Below are 6,723 nucleotides of genomic sequence, written 5' to 3' on the forward strand. Positions count from 1 at the left end.
CGTGTTTATTTAGAGCCTAACACACACGTCACTCCAAGCACATTTCAGTTCACACAGACTAGTTAATTAGTACAAGTAAGGACTTCTTAAAGCACTTCTATGTTTTTTTTTTTGTTTTTTTTCTAAAAACACTAAGTGACAGATCAGACAGGGTTTTTGAACAAACAGATGACAGTAACGCACCACCAAAACATCTGTTAATAAGTGTTCTGCACATGTGCAGTGATGTTGTTGGAGCAAACCAGTCACTGACTGTGAAAAAAAAAAAGAAGATTCTAAGACTTTTTAGCTGAGATGATTCTACAATTAATGATAATTATTGTGGTTAACCCTCAATATAAAATTCACATGCTTGCTGTTAATTTTACAGTCAAATGTCTGCAGACTAAAAATTTTAACTTTTTGGAAGGGTGTCAGGACAATCTGTCCATATATTGTATGTATATAGATAGTGTTAAGACTCGAGGAACCCAGAGTAGTATGAGACCCGGAACGAGGCAGACACAGGTGGGTACAAAAGTAACGGTGTTTATTATTTACAGTAATAGACAATTTGCTTCTCTGCAGCTCCTGGAAAAGGAGGGAGATTGTCAGAGGAGGTCGGCAGGTGGACAGGCAATATTAATGTGGTGATGTTCTCTCTTACAGATTTGAAGGTGTCTTTTGGGTCCGACTCCAAATCCTTGGGAGAGCTCCAGAGGGGAACAAGGCCAAGGATCCAACAGAGCGAGGAAGGTTGGCAACTGGTGGTTGGCAAGGCACGAGGAGAACCAAGGAAGGACCGGGGGAACCAGGACCGAGGAGACAGGAACACTGGAGCTAAGAAGAAACTGGTAAGTAGATTTACTTCATATAAACTTTACAGGCCGGAGGCACAAATATCATTAGATGGTCAATGCTCCAGCAAAGAGTAACACTGGACTGCAGCCTTATGTAGGAGGTGATCCTCATCAGGTTGATGGCCGACAGCTGTTGACAATTAGCGGCCATCTTGGACGAGGAGCTGCAGGCAGTGGTACTCTTTCAGATAGATTTATTGTAAAGTTAATGTTTGCTGTATTTCTTTTTTCCTCCTTCATTATATTTACCTTATCTTATAATAATGGAACGAAAAAAGACTATAATTTCAGGGATCCAAAAATAATCACACCGTTGCTGTTTTTAGTTTTATCTGTTTTATTAACTGCAGCACGGTGGCACAGTTGGTAGAGCTGCTGCCCCTCGGCGAGAAGGTCATCGGTACGAATCCCGGCCGGGTGGCCATTCTGGGTGAAGTTTGCATGCTCTCTCTGTGCGTGCGTGGTTTTACTCCAGGTACTCCAGTTTCCTCTCACAGAGCAAAAAACAAGCATGTTAGGCTGAATGGTAGCTCTAAATTGTCCCTAGGTGTGAGTGAGTTGTTTGTCTCGTTTGTCTCTATGTGTCCCTGTGATGGACTTGCGACCCATCCAGGGTGTACCCCGCCCCTCACACAGTGATTGCTGGACATGGGCACCAGCGACCCCCGTGACCCAAAATGGAATAAGTGGGTAAAGAAAATGGATGGATGGATGTTATGCTGCATGCATTGGCTGTTGTTCATTTATCGCTCTGAAAACAGGGAAGCGATCATTGCATGGAGATTAAAGAAACATCGACAGCCAGGTGAACTTTGCCATAAAATGTTGCTGCAGCTTGACTGCTCTTGCAAGACAGGAAGTATCCAAAAGTTTTGAAATCTTTGCATGGGGTCGAGTTATTGATTAACAACGCTGATGCTCCAGAGGCACACAGACTCCTTACACACTTTAAAAATGCTACTTTAGAGCAACTGTGATGTTTGTGTGCATGGTTTCCAATGAGATATGTGTTCTACAGCTGGTGGGACATTTGAAGCCAAACTTTACATCATCATCACCTTGAAAATCTGTTGTAATGTCAGACCATGACCTGACTGGACCTTCATATTTCTGTGAAGAATAACAGAAAACGGTGAAAAGAGAATCAGACAGACAGCAGGGATGTGTTTTATATGTGTGTCTGTGTTCCTCTGTGGTTACTCAGGCATTTCTCCGTCTGTTATTATGGGCAGAAGCCCACCACAGAAGGCACATATTGAAAAGAAGAAACCCCTCAGTTCGTAATGGAGGAGAGACGACTCTTGTTGTTCACTGACATCTGTTTAGTCTGGGGGGCACCATTAAATATGAAGCAGAATCAAAACCAGAAAAATGTGACCATATAAATATATGTATTTTATTCAGCATTATTATAAAAACACTATATTCTTCGTATATTTCTTGATTTATTGTGCATTTGTTATTTGAGATGTTGTCTGCCTAAAAAAAACAAAAAAAAACCCCATAAGAAGCAGCTTAATATTTTATACACTTGTTGAAGATGAACATGTTATGGAACAGTTTCTGTCCGTCCATCCGTATGTCCTTAAACATCCTCTTGTCTCGCCCACAACATCTGCTCAAGTTATTTAACCAAACTTCATACGCATACAGGTTCATCTCAAAAATGTAGAATGTCATGAGAAAATTATATATATTTTTGTCAATCAATTCAGAAAATAAAACTGATATTACATAGATTCGTTACACAGAGTGAAATATTTCAGTTTTATTCTTGTAATTTTGATGAATATGGCTTATAAATAATGACAAACCATCAAAAATGATTTATCTAAAGAAGCCAGCAGGTTGAGTTGAACCTTCACTTCATCACAGTCTCGCATCCTGAGCAAGCACAAAGGCAACAGTGGAAAGGAAAAACTCCCTTTTAACAGAACCTCCAGCAGAACCAGACTCAGGACGAGCGGTCGTCTGCTACGACCGACTGGGGTTTGATGAAATGCAGAAAGAGGCACACAAGGAACTTACTGCAAAAAAAATCAAACTTGTTTAATTAAATAAAACAAAAAGGTGACGTGGCGGCAGAAACTTAGAGAACACAGATGAGTTTGAGAAGAACACGAAGAGGACCGAGACCTATGGGTAAACCAAAATGTGCTGCTGGTGAGGTGGCGACAAATGGGACTTATATGTAGCTACTAAATTTTACTCACCAGCTCTGCAGAACAGAGGGGGTTCGGTTCCGCTTGGTTCTGGTCTGACTTGGTTCTGTTTTGGCGGACCTACCCTGCCGGTTCTGGTCAGCTCTCTGGCTCAGAGTAGTGGTGGTGGGTTCCGGAGTGAGCGCCGGACCTATGGCGGGGCGTCCCTGCTCGGAGGAACTTGTGGGCTGGCTAGCAGCTTTCAGATTCGCCGGGTCTGGAGGTCCAGTTTTGCTCCAGATCTGGTCCTGTTCCCGATGGGTTCCATACGGCTCTCTGCATCCGCTGGGCACCGAAGTCACTTTATGAATAAGGACTGAACTTTTTCTGATCAGATCAAAACTTTCCCTCTACGTATTTCAGCGGAGGGCAACTGGGCAAGGCACTGTTGGCTTCTGGGAAATGTAGTCTTTATGAGTGGGGACACAGTGTAGGCTTATTGAGAGAAAACTACAAAATGGCGGCACCTGTCCGAAGTATTTTATTTTTTCGTTAACTTTACTGTACAGTATCGCGTACTGTCCCAATCACGTGAGTAACATTAAAGTTGACAATCATGCATCGTGTACACATTTTTTCCCCTTGTGTACAATCTTATTTTGAAAAGCCACGAAAGAGCGAGTCCGCAAAAGTCGAACCGCAAAGTAGTGAGGGATACTGTAAAACAAAAATGAACAAACTCTGATAAATGTTCATCACCCCGGCTCTAAGGTCAAGGGACCATTGCTATAAAGTGCTGTATAATAGTTTGTCAGTTATAATGTGCTGTATGCTGTACTCGTTATTTTATGTTCTTGGATATATTTAAGGTCTCACTCTCTATAGTTGACCAGGATCTTGTCTCGTCCATCTTGTGAACATATTTTTCCACCTGCAATTGAATCCTGGCTGCAACTATCAAGTGGCTTGTGCTGATTAAATAACTTCAATCTACGTTTTATTACTTGTTGACCTTCCTAGACAGTTTAATTTGATCAACCTCATGCCTGTCACTGATATCTAGTCGCTAGATGTTCATATACTGCACAGGCAGTTATGTGTAAGCTCCAACAGATGGAAAATGCCTTTTGAACCACAAATGAGATTTATAAAAACCCAACATTCCTGCCTGCATGGGCCAAAAACTCTCAGCAAACCGAACGATTCAATCTTAGATGGCTCCATTCACAAAAAGCAGAAGCAGGAAATCAAGTGCTTCCAGTCATTTTATTGGCCGTGCGAGAATCACTCTACTTCTGGTTTCCTTTGATGAGAAATAAGAAACGTCAACGTGAGTAGCTGCATCCGGTCACCGTTGCCAAGCTATACACCTCAGGGCGAAACCTGACCACGCTCAACAACAGTGGCAGGAAATTAACGACATTCCCAAAAGTAAACGGCTGAAGCTTATACAGTCTGCCTTCTCCTTTGCTCAGTTCAGAAATAATTTGTTCAGATCTATTTATTTGGATATTTTATACGTTTAATGACATGGTGTGATGTGTGGAATTTTATTTTGCTTTTAGTGTATGCACCAGTAAAGGTATTTCATATTCCCCTCCCACTCTTCTGGCAGCTGGATGGACAGTGCATCAGTTGTGTTAATCCAAAAATGTCCCTCATTTATCACCTGAGACGAGAAAAACAAAAGTCCAGCTGAGGTCAAGTGGCTGAGGCATCTGAAAGCTGCCAGACGTTGTGTGATCTTCTTTCAGGGGAAAGAGAAATATTTAACACGATACAGAAGTTCATGAAAATGATCAATCACATTTAGAATAACATTGTTCAGGCATTGCTTCAAAAGGCAGTCTTGTTAGATAAATTTTAATTGCATACATTTCTCGCCATGAAAACAGAAATTATTTCAATAAATGGTCAGTGGGTGCCAGTTTGTTTGATCCAGACTAAACTAAGCAGACGATGCTCTACTTTGCATTGTATTAGTAATATTTCATCTTAATTGATTTTAACTACTGGAAATGACCATGAGAACATTTTTCCTGTTCAAATCAAACTTTTCAGTGTTTTCCATTTGATGCAGCTGCACCTCAGGACCACAAAACAGTCACCTGTTTTATTTTTTTCTGTTTGGTTTCTTTTGTCGCATGTCATTTACATTTTTCGTTACAAAGAAATCCACCTGATTTCCAGTAAATAATTATTTCACATGGTCAGCTGATGGATTTGATGAGCCGTTTTCCCAGCACACTTGTTTCCAAACAGCTTTGTTGTGGAAAACACAACTGACTGATTGTCACACCAGAACCAGAACCCATCTGAACCGCTCCGTTTGATTTACTTGAATCACTGGAGAACAGATCATAGATTAAATGGATGGATCAGAAGAATCACAGTTTACATCAGTATTTTTGACACATTTGTTTGCTATGGACAATTCCTCATAGAGGCAACAATTGCTCAGAAAAGCACATTTGAATAAATTAATTTGAGCTCAAATAAACCCTGTCTTACCAGTACATATTTGATACATACTGGGTACATGCCTGGAATGTTCCCCATAGTAGATCTGTCCCTGTAAGTACAAGGTAACCCGTCAGATCATAATACAACCTGGTCCCCATAGAGACCATGTAATTAAATGATAGTTAACTGATATTTACCCAGAAAATACTAATACTAAACATCTTGTTAGTACTGGAGGAGTACCAGATAATTACCCTGTACTTTCCTGGTATATATTCAGTGTAGTTACTATGTTTGTAAAGGTTGCTTAAAGGGTACAAACCTGTTACTTGCTAGGGTAATTAAAAGAGTATGTGCCTGGTACCTGTAGGTGTGTTACATGCCCTGTAAGAACAGGCTAATCACTTCATAATACAGCACAAACCATTTAGGTACCAGGTATGGACCAGGTACATACTGGGTAAGTATCAGTTGAGTACTAGGTAAGTGTCAGGTATGTAGCAGGTATGCACAGGTTATGTATCAGGTATGTACCAGGTACATACCTGGTATGTACCTGTTACATACCAGTTATGTAAAAGGTACATACCAGGTATGTACCAAGTACATACCAGGTCTGTAACAGGTACTTACCTTATACTTGCACAGTACTTACCTGGTAAGTATCTGGAATGTACTAAGTACATACCCAGTACGTATTAGGTATGTATCAGGTATGCAGGTTAAGTATCAGGTATGTACAGGATACATTACAAAATGAAAAAGAAAAAGGTTGAAATAGCTGTCGACACACCGGATAAAAGAAAATCAAGGTTATAGTGTTCAATATTTCCTAAAATAATAATGTTTTTTTTATTGTTTAAAAAAAAAAAAGAAATTAAATTTGGATCACATCTTGACTTTTCAAACTTTCCGTACGTTTGACTAATAAATCTTGCAGTACTACAACTTGCTCTTAGTGGTATCAAATAATCAGAACACTCATCAGATTTGTAAATACATTAATTCTGCACGTTTTTTTTTATTATTAAAACTCAACATATGCATCTAGTTGTCCCTAAACTTTCAAGTATTCATTTGTGGCCAAATTTAGTCACTTTTTATTTTTTTAATTTAAGGATTTACTTGAGAAAGCATTAAGCTGCAGTGCCTTTTGGAGAGCGCAGTTAATTTTTTCGGTTTGATGAATTATGACCAACAGCCTCAAAGGCCACGAGACAAAGCACAGACACCCATTGATTACCCCGCTGCATAGTTACTGTAACTGAAAGCTAAAGCCT

This window comes from Nematolebias whitei, chromosome 12 (assembly GCF_014905685.2).
Source record: "Nematolebias whitei isolate Nwh7 chromosome 12, NemWhi1, whole genome shotgun sequence".
Lineage (NCBI taxonomy): Eukaryota > Metazoa > Chordata > Actinopteri > Cyprinodontiformes > Rivulidae > Nematolebias > Nematolebias whitei.